The sequence below is a fragment of the Mesoplodon densirostris genome, chromosome 8 (assembly GCF_025265405.1).
Source record: "Mesoplodon densirostris isolate mMesDen1 chromosome 8, mMesDen1 primary haplotype, whole genome shotgun sequence".
NCBI lineage: Eukaryota > Metazoa > Chordata > Mammalia > Artiodactyla > Ziphiidae > Mesoplodon > Mesoplodon densirostris.
In genome coordinates this window covers 39,773,888-39,790,113 of record NC_082668.1, presented here as the reverse complement: position 1 = coordinate 39,790,113, position 16,226 = coordinate 39,773,888, and the positions used below count along the sequence as shown (strand labels likewise).

General features: G+C 36.5%; 1 pseudogene; it reads left to right on the top strand.

The window, feature by feature from the left end:
* The window catches only part of LOC132495297 (coiled-coil domain-containing protein 150-like), a 92,271-nt pseudogene that overhangs the window by 22,671 nt on the left and 53,374 nt on the right, over window positions 1–16,226 (top strand).

Below are 16,226 nucleotides of genomic sequence, written 5' to 3'. Positions count from 1 at the left end.
AGTCTCATGGTGTAGATGTTATATGATGTTAACTTTTCTTGAGATGCTTCTTTTGGAAAGCTAGAAAAGTGGTTCTGTCTCTGAAGGAAGAGGACTTAGACTTTGTTCTTCCCCATTTGACTAAGTACCTATTAGGTAAAACCCAGCCCAAAACTCACATCCCCATCACCTTTCCCTCATCTCAAAGAGAACATTTTTTTTCACAGAACAAAGGTGCTTTCTTCTGCTCCACCCTCAGGTATTCCTTGATGAAAATCTCTTCCCCTACTAATAATTTTAAAAGATCCTTGCGTGTGTTTCTTTGAAATAATAAGCTCATACTGCTAATAGGAAGAAATGCGTATGTAACATAAACTAAAAATATTTCATCCTAGTAGAATTTTTTTGATGTAAGGATACTAGGTAAATAACAAGGTTTGTTTTTAGGCAAATTCTTTCTAATTGGAGTCCCAGTATGAGAATATTTTTAATAAATACTTTTGATAAATAATTTATAAATTATTGGAGTTGGATATATCAAGATTTTAAAAAATCCTTTATAAGACACTCATCTATGTATATTAGAACTTGAATTGGTACTAGCCACAATACAGAACAGGTATTTTGATAGGGATACATGTAATAGCTCTTACATGTAGAAAAAGAGAAATTCTTTTTTTTTCCTGTAGAATATACAGATGTCTTTCAATAAGGAACATGAAGAAAATGCATATTTGAGGTCTGAAATAATATCCCTTCATGAAGCCTCAGAAAAAGCACAGGTAAATCTTCCCGTTTCTCTAGTGTTTAGATGTTAATTTTGTTCAGTTAAAGAACCAAGAACCAAGATTAATTCTGGTTACATGAATTCATACCATTGCCATCATCCAAAATTTTTATTTCCGTAAGATTTACTTCATTTGTGAAACATCATCAAATTAACTACATTTCCCATTTCACCCTCTAAATTCCTGTGATACGTAGGTATTTGAGATATACTGCTAAACCATGCACTAGTTTAAACTTTGCCTTGTTTGCTTTCTAATTTACTCACTAAATGTATACCTTTTATTTCCCCCAATGAAACTCTAAGCAGTTCAATGCCAAGGGCTATCTTATACTTTCTTTGTATCTTCTATGTCAAAGCACAGTAGGAACCTAATAAATACTTGCTGATTTTGGAGTTATGTGTAATCATTTTATGTGGGATGGTGGTTCCCAAATTCAGCTGATGTTTTCTGTATATGCATGTATATGGAGAGGAGTCACCACATATGCAAGCAACCGAGTTATTTCTCATAGGGCCCAAAGAAATAGTATTGATCGTTTAAAATAACTTTTTGTTAGTACAATTTGATTATTTCAGTGTTAGGATCATAGTGTTGTTATGCTCTCTTTATGATAAAAAAAATACAAAATGTGATCTTTCATAAAATAATGATAAGAGTAACTACTACTACTCTTACTATAAATGATAGTTAACATTTACTGAATCCATACTACAGTCATGGCACAATTCTAAGCACTTCATGTTACTAACAAATTGTAATCCTCTCAATAGGACTTCTTTAGAACTATTATTATTACCATTTTAAAAATAAGAAAGTTGATATACAGAGAAGTTTAATAATATAGCTAGGGCTTCCCTGGTGGCACAGTGGTTAAGAATCCGCCTGCCAATGCAAGGAACAGGGTTCAAGCCCTGGTCCGGGAGGATCCCACATGCTGCAGAGCAGCTAAGCCCATGTGCCACAACTACTGAGCCTGCTCTCTAGAGCCTGCGAGCCACAACTACTGAGCCTGCATGCCACAACTACTGAAGCCCTCGAGCCTAGAGCCCGTGCTCTGCAACAAGAGAAGCCACCGCAATGAGAGGCCCACGCACTGCAATGAAGAGTAGCCCCTGCTCACCGCAACTAGAGAAAACCAGCGTGCAACAATGAAGACCCAACGCAGCCAAAAATAAGTTAAAAAAAATATATATATATATAGCTAGTAAGTGACCCAGTTGGAATTTGAGCCCAGCAATCTAGCTGTAAAGAAAATTAGCTATTTCTTTTCAAGGAACAAGAGTTCTCCTCTGTCTTATCCCCAAGTATTCCTTGATAAGTAGTTTGTGCATCTGGTTATACCTTTAAGATGCCCATGAATGTATTCCTGTCTTATGATGCTGTCCCACTTACGATGCTGTCCAGATAATCTTTATCTCTCCTTTCTTGTTACTGTTTTTTTGAGTGTTTTTTCTATTAACCCTTCAGAGTTATTTGCCCCATCCTTAAAGAGTTTATACATTAAAACATAAGATCCTTACCAAATATACTTTGCAAAAATAACTGAGAATTAAGATAAATATTTTCCACAGGAATACAAATTTTCAAAATACCAAAAGGACAAGAGAATTATAAACTAACTACATGTATGTTGCAGAAAAGATTTTTGTTTTATTTTGGAAGGTTAATCTTGTGAAATGGCACAGTGATCTGTATTTTGCTTTTTTGAATACTGTAGTTGGTGATGAAGGAGCTTAGGTATTTTGTTATCAGCTAAACAATTCTGAAAGCTCATCATCCAGTTTTGAGAATGGATTTCTATAACATTGGCCATGCATCTACATTGTAAATTCCATTCTGTAGATGTCTTGCTGTAATTGACCAGCATTCAAAATTATGAAGAATGGAAGATTGGTAAACTGCCAAATGCTTCAGTTGTTCCACTGTATCACCAAATTTCCCCTTTTAATTTACAGTTGTTTAGGATGATGACTCCAAATGTTTGAAAGTATTTTATAATCTAATGAAATATCAATTGGGATTAGGTTAAATAAATTAGGTTCACATGTATTGTGAAATACTATGCCGTTGTTAAAAATGATGATACGTAAGTAAAAAGACTTATTTATTGGAGAGATCTGTGATTTGCTATATATGTTGTCTTAGATTTTGAATGACCAACTGACTAGAAAGTGTTCAGAGCTGAACAGAATGCTTCAGACTGTTAGAATGGAAAATGCCAGAATCATTGCTGACCACCAAGCCATTCTGCAGGTATTCATTTTTAACACTAGTCAATTTCTGGTAGAGTCATCAGGAAGCCTCCTTGGCTAAGAGATCAGGAAATACAAATAGCCAACTGGATACATAAAATATTTTAGCCATTAATTTCAAGGGTTTTTCTGAACTATTTTATTTTTTAATTAGTTGTTTTCTGTTTTCATCAGAGGGGTCATTTGGCCTTACACTCAGAGCTTTCTTAATGGTTTCTTCTCAAATATCATTACTTTAGGAAAAGTAATTACCTGTCCCAGTATTGATAGAATTATGGAGAATACTTCTGACTGACCCTAAAGTATTTATCTTTTTCCCAAAGACCTGTGCTTTCCCATTTTGCTTATGCCATTCCCTCTGCTGAGAATGGTCTTTACTTCATTTTCAACTGTTTGAGATTGTGTTCATTCTTTAAGACTCACTTTCACCCAGAAGCTTGATCACTCCAATCAGAAAAAATCAGTTTTGTCTTTTAATTTCTCCTTCTAGGACACTGAACAGGCTGTAATAATAAGGCTCTCTCTCTCTTTTTTTTTTTTTTTTTTTTTTTTGAGCATACTTACTATATACCAAGCATTGTGCTAAGGATTTTACATATATTACCTCCTTTACTCCTACCAGTTACGTAAAGGGATATTTGTCATCCTTGTTTTACAGATAATAAAAATAAGATTTAGAGAAGTTAATCAACTTGCCCAAAATCACCCAGCTAGTGTAGGGTGGAGCCAGATTTAAATCTAGACTTGACTCCAGACTCAGTGTTTTTAATCATTTATGTTATGTTGCTTCTCTTGTTCTGCATTCTATAGTAGTAGTTTATGTGCATGGCTCATGTCCTGTACTACATTCCTAGGACATTGTCTTACATACCTTTGTTATTACCTATAGGGCTAAGCGTGTTTTGCACATAACAGGTACTCAATAAGTATTTTTTATTCAGCAAGCATTTAGTGCTTACCTCATGCAAGTATGTTGCTAGATCTAGATAGAATTATGGCAGTGAACAAGACAAGTCCCTACTTTCATGGAACTTACAATTTAGTAGACTGAATAATGTGACTTATGTATGCAACACTTTCACAAACATTTTAAAACTTTGGAATATGACACAAGTGAGATCCCATTTTACCAAGTATGAAGGTGTAAAGGTTTACCTTGCAATCAAATATTGTTCAAAAAGAAGTGTTTTAAAATATGTTTACAACTATAGTTATTAATATATACTCTATTTACAGAAGCTTTATAACTTGTAGGTAGAGGAGGTGTGCATAAACATGCTGTTTTGATAATTGAAAATAGTAAAGCCAGAGGAAATTGTGCAGAACAGTCTTAGACATCTGCTGTAGCAATATATGAGTGCAATTTCAGATACTGTCAAAAGAATTTACACTAAACTATGAAACATGATTGTCCCTGGAGAATGGAATTATTTGGAAGAGATGTGGGGGAGATAGAGGTGGAGCGATCATTTCACTTTATATACGTTGATATTGTTTTACTTTTTAAAATATAGTATGTTGAAATTTTGAAGTACCAAAATATACTTAATATAGTTTTTTTTTAATCTTTTTTGGAGTATGGTTGCTTTACAATGTTACGTTAGCCTCCACTGCACAACAAAATGAATCAGCCGTACACATACAGATATCCCCTCCCTCTTGGACTTCCCTTCCATTTAGGTTACCACAGTGCATTAGGTAGAGTTCCCTGTGCTATACAGTATGTTCCTATCAGTTGTCTATTTTATGCATGATATCTAAAAATTTGTTCATGTTAGGAGTTTTATAAATTTTGCAGCAAGCTGGATAAATAATGCCTCTTGATTATTGGCTAGAAGAGCTATAAAATGATAGAATTGTGGTCAGGTCAGGGTAGGTACAAAGAGCAAGCTGGACATTAAGATAAATTCTTTTAAAAAGAGGTTTTATTTATATAAATTAAATTTGTCTTTTGTAAGTATCAGTATCTTTGATCAGTTGTTTCGAGTGATACCCTATCAAATGACTTCTGGCATCTCAACTTTTAATATTGCTTCTAACACTCAGGAAGAACAGAAAATGATGACACAGACATTTCAAGAACAAAACTTAATTCTGGATGCAGCCCATGCCAGTATCACAAGTGAGCTACAGACTGTTCAGAATGAGAAAACACAACTCCAAATGCATCTATAAGTAAACTGTGGGCAACTTTTCGCATTTGTATTTCTTATCTTTAATGAAAATGTTTAATTCTGCATTTGCTGGGCCAGTCACAAAAATAAAGACTCTGGCCTCAAGGAACTAGTTTTAGAACATTTCAGTAACTGCTCTCAGGCAGGAGATATGTTCTGTAAGAACATTTAGTCTTTCTGTTAAAGAAGAACTCTCGTTCAGCTTTCATTTCTCCTTGTTCTCTTCCTGCAGGGACCATTTAGTCCTTGAGCATAACCAGTGTATCCAGAAAGCACAGGATGCTGAGAAGAGGGCAGCTGTGCAAAAAGAGCTGCTAGAAACAACTATTGCAAGATTGCAAAGTGAACTGGAAGCATCAATGCAAGAGAAGACCTCTCTGCTAGAGGAGAAAGAAGGACTTCAGGGAGAGGTAGGTAGAGGCAGATTTATGTTACCTCCTGGTTGTGGTGGTGATCTTGTTTTAAAATTTTCTTGTAAGTGCAAAAGACAAGAAATACAACCCAGAGGCAGTTTGTCTGAGTTGCCCATGAAAGAAACCTTTGGGTGGCTAATCTGTGTCTTTTAGCATGTGAGTGCACTGTGCCAAATAGTTGCCCTTATATAGCGTGAGTGAATGTTAACCATTCACACATCCTCATGTTAGTTAAGGAGTCAGATTTAAAACTCGATTTTCCCAGTAGAAGTGGGACAGTGTAGTGGAAACAGTGTAAGGGGAAACAGCCCTGTCTTCCTAGTTAGGAAAGAACCGGCAGAGTCTGACATGCAGACGTGTCTTTCTAATTTCAGGGCTATTTGTGAAGTCTGCTCTGCCTCAGAGACTCCCCGAGTGGCCCCTTTTCTGAGAGGATGTGCTATCTCTGCAGTGTAGGTATTAATTGACATGCAGAGTGTATCTGCTATAGTAGAGCCTGTCAGCTGTTTTTAAAATGACCCATTTCTTTTTTTCCCCCTTCTCTTGGGCAGGTTAATAAAACCGAGAAAGAAATAGCAGAAGAAAAATGCAACTTGGAAGAGGAATTAGCTAAAAGCAAGGTATTCCACATTTTATTTGTTGTTATGTCATTATATTTAATTCCTTCTGTATTGCTGCCTCCTGTATCAGCTTATCTGAATGAGGAGATGGGTTATTTTGTTGAATACCAAAACATGGGGGAAATAGAGAAGCCGCGAAGCTGGATGCACTTGGAGCGCCCCAGTCACTTCAGCATAAGGCTGCGTCTGGGGAATGTTTGCTCGTTGAGCATCTCGTGTTTGCCAGTGAGTCCTCACTGCCTCGGACCCTAGTGTTCACCGAGGAGTTTAGCCACGGAGTCCCCTGAGAGTGAGCTAATGGGCCTGTGGGCTGCAAAGGGATGATTGCTGACGATGCTGGTGTTTTTGTTTGTTTGTTTTTTGGTTTTTTTTAAAAAAAACTAAGCTTCCTAACTTGTTAGCACTTGCCACTTTATTTGTGAGATACCCCTTTCTGGGTTCTATGAAGGTAGAATGGCCAGAGAAACAAATACAATCCTTATTCAATCAAAAAAAAAACTTTAAGACATTGCTGTTTGCATTTCAAAATTTGAACAGGGTCAAGATTATGTCTCACTATCATCTAGAGAATATATCTGGAGCATCAAGGACTCTCAGCCCATCCGCATGCAATAAACCCAGCAACAGGTGTCAGATATAGTCATCAAGCCTTGACTGTTTCTTGGCTCAAGTAAATAGCATTCTTAGTACCATATATGTGAACTTTTAGCTTAAGAACTGGGGAGAGAAGAAAAGCTAAATTCTGAGCTGGAGCTCAAAGACAGTTCACTAAGCTGGCAGGTACCTTCTGTGGTTTAGTCACTCATATCTAGTGACTTGAAAACAGTCCACCCCAAAAATCTTTTAAATAAAGCTGACTTCCTGTGGCAAGGACTTTGCTGGTGTCAATGTGGCCTCAAATATGTTTTTTAAAATTTGGGAATTTGGTGGATACTATTCAATTCATTAATACTTTTTGCTTTAAAATGCTAGTGAATATTTCATGGCTAAGGCAAATGCTATTTGTGATTAAAACATGGTATTATTATTTTGCTTGTCTGATTTCATTTGTTTTAATGTAGACTAAGTGTATGTTCATGGGGCTGAAAGATACTTGCTCGTTAGAGAGGTTCTATTAAGCCAAATGACAGTGCTTCTACAGAGTTCCGTTTTTTGGTCTAACTTGATATTTTTTACATGTGTACTCATTGTAAAGCTATGTTTTCTTAAAGTCAGGCTTATTGAGTTATAATTTAGAGTGAAGTTCACCCTTTTTTTTACTGTACAGTTCTGTGAGCTTTGATAAACACAATCATGTAACCACCACCACAACAATCAAAATATAGAACATTTCTATCACCCCGGAAGGTTCCCTTGTGCCTTTTAGTAGTCAGCCTCTTCCTCCATCCCCATCCCCTGGCAACCACTGATCTGTTCTTCTATCCCTGTAGTTATATCTTTTCCAGAATATCGTATAAATTGTATCATACAATATGTAGCATTATAAGTCTGGCTTCTTTTATTTAGCGTAAAGCATTTGAGATTTGAGATTCATGCATGTTACTGTATGTATCAGTAGTTTATGTTCTGTTATATCACAGTTTCTTTACCTATTTGCCAATTGAAGAACATTTGGATTGCTTCCAGATTTTGGCAGTTATGAAAAAACCTGTATAAATATTCATATGTGAACATGTATTTTTATTTCTCTTGGATACATATCAGGAATTGGACTTCTAGATCCTACAGTAAATATATGTTCAACTGTCTTCCAAAAGATGTGTGCCTTCTTGCATTCCTACCAGGAATATATGAGTTCCAGTTTCTCTACACTCTCACCAGCACTTGGCATTGTCAGTTCTTTCAGTTTCAGCCATTCTGATTGGTGTGTAGGGGTATGTCATTGTGGTGTACTTTGCTTTTCTCCAGTGACTAGTAACATTGAGTACCTTTTCATCTGCTTATTTGCCATCAACAACTTAAAGTGTCTCTTCAAATCTTTTAACCCTTTTTAATTCAGTTGTTTGTTTTCTTATAATTTATATTTCAGAGCTTTAAAAATAGTGTCCTATTAATCCTCATGTAATAGTTATTACTATTTGTATATAAACAAATTTTATATGTGCTTTACCTACCTTTCTTCTGTATTATGCCTTTTCATGCTCTTTTAAAGAGCAGAAGTTTTATATTTTGATTAAGTCCAGTTTATCAATTCTTCAAATTTTATGGATGATACTTTTTGTGTTGTAGCTAAGAAATTTTTGCCTAATCTAAGATTACATAGATTTTCTCCTTTGTTCTCTAGAACTTTTTTGTTCAATATTAGGTGTATGATCCACTTCAAGTTAATTTTTGTATATCATGCAAGATGTAGTCCAAGGTTCATTTATTCTTAGGTGGATCATCTGATTGTTTTAGTACCTTTTATTATTGAGATATAATTAATATACCATAAATTCACCTTCTTAAAATATACAAGTTAGTGATTTCTTAGTATATTCACAAGTTTGCACAAATACCACCACTATCTTATTCTAGAACCTTTTTTATCATCCTAAAAAGAAACCTAGTACCCATTAGGAGTCACTCCCTATTTACCCCTGCCCACCTCTGGCAACTACTATTCTACTTTCTACCTCAATGGATTTGTCTGTTCTGGACATGTCATGTAAATAGAATCAAATAGTATGTGGCCTTTTGGGTCTGGCTTCCTAGCATGATGATTTCAAAGTTTGTCCATTTTGTAGTGTATATAAGTACTTCGTTTCTTTTATGGCTGAATAATATTGCATGAATATAACACACTTCATTTATCCATTCATCAGTTGATAGGCATTTAAGCCGTTTCCATTTTTTGGCTATTAAGAATAATGCTATGGGGCTTCCCTGGTGGCGCAGTGGTTGAGAGTCTGCCTGCCGATGCATGGGACACGGGTTCGTGCCCCGATCCGGGAGAATCCCACATGCCGTGGAGCGGCTGGGCCGCTGAGCCTGCGCGTCTGGAGCCTGTGCTCCGCAATGGGAGAGGCCACAACAGTGAGAGGCCCGCGTACCGCAAAAAAAAAAAAAAAAAAAAAAAGAATAATGCTATGAACATTTGTGTACAGTTCTTTTTGTTTTGTTTTCAGCATATGTTTTCAGTTCTCCAGGAGCAAAACTACTGGGTCATGTGATAACTCTGTTTATCATTTTGAGAAACTGCCAAACTGTTTCACAAGTAAGGTAGTTGCACCATTTTACAATCCCACTAGCAATGTATGAGCATTCCACTATCTACGTCCTCACCTAAACTTGTTTAAAAAAACTTAAAAAATAATTACACCCATCCTAGTAGGTGTGAAGTATCTCATTGCGGTTCTTTTTTTTAACTGAGGTGCAATTCACATACTATAAAATCAGCCATTTAAAAGTGAACAGTTCAGTGGCATTTAGTACAATATTCACAATATTGTGCAACCACCACCTCTGTCTAGTTCCAAAACATTTCAATACCCCGAAAGGAAACCCCATACCCATTAAGCAATCACTCCTTATTCCCTCCTTCCCCCAGCCCCTGACAACCACTACTCTGCATTCTGTCTCTATGGATTTACCTATTATGGATATTTCATATGAATATAATCATACAATATGAGATCTTTTGTATGTGGCTTCTTTCACTTAGCATAATGTTTTTGAGGGTCATCCATGTTTTTGTATCAGTATGTATCAGTACTTCATTCCTTTTTATGGTTGAGTAATATTCATTTTGTGTGTGTGTGTGTGTGTGTGTGTGTGTGTGTTGAGTTGGCTAAAAAGTTCGTTTGGGTTTTTTATAAGATTTTACAGAAAACCCAAACGAATTTCTTGGCCAACCCAATATATGTATGTGTGTGTGTATACACGCACACACACACACACACATATATATATGTACACACACACACCACAATTTCTTTATCTGTTTATCTGTTGATGGATGTTTGCATTGTTTCTGCCTTTTGGCTGTTGTGATTAGTGCTGCTATAAACACTTGTATGTGTATTTGTCAGTACCTGTTTTCATATCTTTGAGATATATACCTATGAGTGGAATTGCAGGGTCATATGGTAATTTTATGTTTAACTTTCTGAAGAACCACCAGACTGTTTTCCACAGTGCTGAACCACTTTTTCTTCCCACCAGCAGTGTACAAGGGCTCCAGTTGCTCCACATCCTCACCAACACGTTATTTATTTATTTATTTAATTTATTTTATTTTTGGCTGTGTTGGGTCTTTGTTGCTGCACGTGGACTCTCTCTAGTTGCATCGAATGGGGGCTACCCTTCCTTGCAGTGCGCGGGCTTCTCATTGCAGTGGCCTCCCTTGTTGTGGAGCGCAGGCTCTAGGGTTGCGGGCTTCAGTAGTTGTGGCACGTGGGATCTAGAGCGCAGGCTCAGTAGTTGTGGCACACGGGCCCAGTTGCTCCACAGCATGTGAGATCTTCCTGGACCAGGGCTTGAACCCATGTCCCCTGCATCAGCAGGCAGATTCTTTTTTTTTTTTTTTTTTTTTTTTTTTTAGTTTCTGCTTTATAACAAAGTGAATCAGTCATACATATACATCTGTTCCCACATCCCTTCCCTCATGCATCTCCCTCCCTCCCATCCTCCCCATCCCACCCCTCCAGGCGGTCACAAAGCACCGAGCTGATCTCCCTGTGCTATGAGGCTGCTTCCCACTATCTATCTACCTTACATTTGGTAGTGTATATATGTCCATGCCACTCTCTCACTTTGTCACAGCTTACCCTTCCGCTTCCCCATATCCTCAAGTCCATTCTCTAGTAGGTCTGTGTCTTTATTCCTGTCTTACCCCTAGGTTCTTCATGACATTTTTTTTAAATTCCATATATATATGTTAGCATACAGTATTTGTCTTTCTCTTTCTGACTTACTTCACTCTGTATGACACACTCTAGGTCCATCGACCTCATTACAAATAGCTCAATTTCGTTTCTTTTTATGGCTGAGTAGTATTCCATTGTATATATATATGCCACTTCTTCTTTATCCATTCATCCGATGATGGACACTTAGGTTGTTTCCATCTCCTGGCTATTGTAAACAGAGCTGCAATGAACATTTTGGTACATGACTCTTTTTTTTTTCCCCCAAGGTTTTCGCTTTAATGGCACCATAGATCTTTCCATACTAAAACTTACAAAAGTCTTTCATCTACCTTCTTACTGGATTAAAAGGAATGTGCAATTTAAGGGAAAATTATGATACATTAGTTTAAGCAGTCTAATGTAATTTTGCTAAAAATTAAGTCTAATATCTATTTCTCACTCCCAAGAAGCCTAAATATCAGAAGAATGCATTTATTCCTTTTTTTTTTTTTAGTTTCTGCTTTACAACAAAGTGAATCAGTCACACATATACATCTGTCCCCACATCCCTTCCCTCCTGTGTCTCCCTCCCTCCCACCCTCCCTATCCCACCCCTCCAGGCGGCCACAAAGCACCGAGCTGATCTCCCTGTGCTATGCGGCTGCCTCCCGCCAGCTATCTACCTTACGTTTGGTAGTGTATATATATCCATGCCTCTCTCTCGCTTTGTCACAGCTTACCCTTCCCCCTCCCCATATCCTCAAGTCCATTCTCAAATAGGTCTGTGTCTTTATTCCTGTTTTACCCCTAGGTTCTTCATATTTTTTTTCTTAAATTCCATATATATGTGTTAGCATACGGTATTTGTCTTTCTCTTTCTGACTTACTTCACTCTGTATGACAGACTCTAGGTCTATCCACCTCATTACAAATAGCTCAATTTTGTTTCTTTTTATGGCTGAGTAATATTCCATTGTATATATGTGCCACATCTTTATTCATTTATCCGATTATGGACACTTAGGTTGTTTCCATGTCTGGGCTATTGTAAATAGAGCTGCAATGAACATTTTGGTACATGTCTCTTTTTGAATTATGGTTTTCTCAGGGTATATGCCCAGTAGTGGGATTGCTGGGTCATATGGTAGTTCTATTTTTAGTTTTTTAAGGAACCTCCATACTGTTCTCCATAGTGGCTGTACCAATTCACATTCCCACCAGCAGTGCAAAAGTGTTCCCTTTTCTCCACACCCTCTCCAGCATTTATTGTTTCTAGATTTTTTGATGATGGCCATTCTGACTGGTGTGAGGAGATATCTCATTGTAGTTTTGAGTTGCATTTCTCTAATAATTATCAGTGTTGAGCATCTTTTCGTATACCTCTTGGCCATCTGTATGTCTTCTTTGGAGGAATGTCTATTTAGGTCTTCTGCCCATTTTTTGATTGGGTCGTTTTTTTGGTATTGAGCCTCATGAGCTGTTTGTATGTTTTGAAGACTAATCCCTTGTCGGTTGCATTGTTTACAAATATTTTCTCCCATTCTGTGGGTTGTCTTCATATTGTTTATGGTTTCTTTTGCTGTTCAAAAGCTTTTGAGTTTAATTTGGTCCCATTTGTTTATTTTTGTTTTTATTTTCATTACTCTAGTAGGTGGGTCAAAAAAGATCTTGCTGTGGTTTATGTCAAAGAGTGTTTTTCCTATGTTTTCCTCTAAGAGTTTTATAGTGTCCAGTATTATATTTAGGTCTTTAATCCATTTTGAGTTTATTTTTCTGTATGGTGTTAGGGAGTGTTCTGATTTCATTCTTTTACATGTAGCTATACAGTTTTCCCAGCATCACTTATTGAAGAGGCTATCTTTCCTCCATTGTATAGTTTTACCTCCTTTGTTGTAGATTAATTGATGATAGGTGGGTGGTTTATTTCTGGGCTTTCTATCCTGTTCCATTGAATTATATTTCTGTTTTTGTGCCAGTATGATACTGTTTTGTTTACTGTAGCTTTGTAGTATGGTCTGAACTCAGAGCCTGATTCCTCCAGCTTCGTTTTTCTTTCTCAAGAGTGCTTTGGATATTCAGGGTCTTTTGTATCTCAATACAGATTTTAAGATTTTTTGTTCTAGTTCTGTGAAAAATGCCATTGGTAATTTGGTAGGGATTTCATCGAATCTGTAGATTGTCTTGGGTAGTATGGTCACTTTGAGAATATTGCTTCTTCCAATCCAAGAACATGGTATATCTTTCCATCTGTGTCATCTTTGATTTCTTTCATCAGCATCTTACAGTTTTCAGAATAATGGTCTTTTGCCTCCTTAGGTAAGTTTATTCCTAGGTGTTTTATTCTTTTTAATATGATGGTAACTGGGATTGTTTCCCTAATTTCTCCTTCTGATCTCTCATTGTTAGTGTATAGAAATGCAACAGATTTCTGTGTATTAATTTTGTATCCTGAAACTTGACTGAATTCATTGATGACCTCTAGTAGTTTTCTGGTAGCATCTTTAGGATTTTCTATGTATAGTATCTGCAAACACCTGCAAACAGTGACAGTTTTACTTCTTCTTTTCCAGTTTTGATTCCTTTATTTCTTTTTCTTCTCTGATTACCGTGACTAGGACTTCCAAAACTGTGTTGAATGAAAGTGGGGAGAGTGGACATCCTTGTCTTGTTCCTGATCTTAGGGGAGGTGTTTTCAGCTATTCACAGTTGAGTATGACGTTAGCTTTAGGTTTGTCATATACAGTCTTTATTATGTTGAGGTAGGTTCTCTCTATGCCCACTTTCTGTAGAGTTTTTATCATAAATGGGTGTTGAATTTTGTCAAAAGCTTTTTCTGCATCTATTGAGAGGATCATATGGTTTTTATTCTTCAATTTGTTGATGTGGTGTATCACACTGATTAATTTCTAGAGACTGAAAAATCCTTGCATCCCTGGGATAAATTCCACTTGATCGTGGTGTATGATCCTTTTAATGTATTGTTGGATTTGGTTTGCTAGTATTTTGTTGAGGATTTTTGCATCTGTGTTCATCAGTGATAATGGCCTATAATTTACCTTTTTTGTGGTATCTTTGTCTAGTTTTGGTATCAGGGTGATGGTGGCCTCATAGAATGAGTTTGCGAGTCTTCCCTCCTCTGCAGTGTTTTGGAATAGTTTCAGAAGGATAAGTGTTAACACTTCTCTAAATGTTTGAAAGAAGTCGCCTGTGAAGCCATCTGGTCCTGGACTTTTGTTTGTTGGGAGTTTTTAAAGCACAGTTTTAATTTCAGGGCTTGTGGTTGGTATGTTCATATTTTCTATTTCTTTCTGGTTCAGTCTTAGGAGATTATATTTTTCTAAGAACTTGTTCTTCTAGGTTGTCTGTTTTATTGGCATATAGTTGCTTTTAGCAGTCTCTTATGATCCTTTGTATTTCTATGGTGATTGTTGTAACTTCTCCTTTGCCATATCTAATTTTACTGATTTGAGCCCTCTCCCTCTTTTTCTCGATGAGTCTGGCTAAAGGTTTATCAATTTTGTTTATCTTCTCAAAGAACCAGCTTTTCGTTTCATTGATCTTTTCTGTTGTTTTCTTTGTCTCGATTTCATTTCTTTCCACACTGATCGTTATAATTTTTTCCCTTCTACTAACTTTGGGTTTTGTTTGTTCTTCTTTCTCTAGTTGCTTTAGGTGTAAGGTTAGGTTGTTTATATGTGATTTTTCTTGTTTCCCAAGGTAAGATTTTATTGCTAGAAACTTCCCTGTTAGAACTGCTTTTGCTGCATCCCATAGATTTTGGATCATTGTGGTTTGGTTTTCATTTGTCTGTTAGTATTGTTTTAGTTCCTCTTTGATTTCTTCAGTGGTCCATCGGTTGTTTAGTAACATATTGTTTAGCCTCCACATGTTTGTGTTTTTTACAGCTTTTTCTTGTAGTTTATTTCTAATCTCATAGCATTGTGGTTGGAAAAGATGCTTGATATGATTTCAATTTCCTTAAAGTTACCAAGACTTGCTTTGTGATCAGTCCTGGAGAATGTTCCATGTGCACTTCAGAAGAATGTTTACTCTGCTGCTTTTGAATGAAATGCTCTATAAATATCAGTTAGGTCCATCTGGTCTAATGTGTCATTTAAGGCCTTTGTTTCCTTATTGATTTTCTTTCTGGATGATCTGTTTTGGATGAAAGTGGGGTGTTAAAGTCCCCCACTATTATTGTATTACTGTCAATTTCTCCTTTTATGGCTGTTAGTATTTGCCTTATATATTGGAGTGCTCCTGTGTTGGGTACATATATGTTTTCGATCGTTATAGCTTCTTCTTAGATCGATCTCTTGATCATTATGTAGTGTCCTTCTTTATCTCTTGTAATAGTCTTTATTTTAAAGTCTATTTCGTCTGATATGAGTATGGCTACTTCAGCTTTCTTTTGATTTCTATTTGCATGGAATATCTTTTTCCATCCTCTCAATTTCAGTCTGTATGTGTCCCTAGATCTGTGGTGAGTCTCTTATAGACAACATATATACGGATCTTGTTTTTGTATCCATTCAGCCAGTCTGGGTCTTTTGGTTGGAGCATTTAATCCATTTACATTTAAGGTAATTATCAATATGTGTGTTCCTCTTGCCATTTTCATAATTGTTTTGGATTTGGGGTTTTTTGTGGGTTTTTTTGGCTGCACCCCTTGTTTTCTGAAATCTTAGTACCCTGACCAGGGATTGAACTTGGGACATGGCAGTGAAAGTGCCAAGTCCTAACCACTGGACCACCAGGGAATTCCCTGGATTTGTTTTTGTAGGTCTTTCTTCTTTCCTTCCTCTTTTGTTCTCCTATCTTGTGATTTGATGACTACCTTTAATGTTGTGTTTTGATTCCTTTTTCTTTTTTGTGTGTATCTATTGCAGATTTTCGGTTTATGGTTCCCATGAGCTTTTGATATAGCAGTCTATATATAAAGAAGATTGCTTTAAGTTGCTAGTCTTTTAATTTCAAATGCAATTCCAATATCCTGCATTTGTGCTCTCCTATCTCACAGTTACTGGTTTTGATATCATATTTGTGTGCAGATGATTTCCTACATTAACTGCATGTTTACCTTTACTGCTGAGCTTTCCATTCATAATTTTCTTGTTTCTAGTTGTGGCCTTTTCTTTTCCACCTAGAGAAGTTCCTTTAGCATTTGT